Raw genomic sequence first — 823 nt, forward strand, 5'->3', positions numbered from 1 at the left:
TGTGTATATATACATGCATGTATATAGTGTATTAGTCTATTCTCACACTGCAGTGAAGAACTGCCAAGACTGGGTAATTTATAAAGAAAAGAGGTTTGATTGACTCAGTTCCACATGGCTGGGGAGGCCTCAGGAAGCTAACAATCATGGCAGAAGGCACCTCTTCACAGGGTGGAGGGAAAGAAAATGAACGCAGAAGAAACTACCAAATCCTTATAAAACCATCAGATCTCGTGAGAAATCACTCACTATCATGAGAACAGCATGGGAGTAACCACCCTCATGATTCAATTACCTCCACCTGGTCTCTCCCTTGACATGTGGGGATTTGGGAATTATTATTCGTGATGAGATTTTGAGTGGGGACAGAGCCAAACCACAGCATATACATATATACACTTATATATATCTGATTCTACATATACACTCATATATGTGGAATATATGTAATCTTTTAAAATTACTAGAATTTCACCTCAAAACAGGCCAAGCTATACAACATTTAGATTTAGCGAGGAAAAATAAATAAATAAATAAATAAATAAACAAACTAGAAACACTTTTAGACCACAACTACTAGACATGAAGCAGTCAATCAGCAACTAAAATAATTAAATGAAAAAGCTATTACAGAAGGCACATACTTCATCTCTATGCCCAAGCCATGGTAAAGACAAATGTTTCAGGCACAAACTTAGAAAACTAAGAGAAGCATTAGAAGACCAATGGACCACTGATGTTTTACGTCTCTTTTTACTGCTGAAAGAATAAACACAAACAAGCCTGTGTGGGTCTTTGGAGACAACTTGGCCATCCTAACAGG

This window comes from Hylobates moloch, unplaced genomic scaffold (genome assembly GCF_009828535.3).
Source record: "Hylobates moloch isolate HMO894 unplaced genomic scaffold, HMol_V3 SCAFFOLD_2, whole genome shotgun sequence".
Taxonomy (NCBI): domain Eukaryota; kingdom Metazoa; phylum Chordata; class Mammalia; order Primates; family Hylobatidae; genus Hylobates; species Hylobates moloch.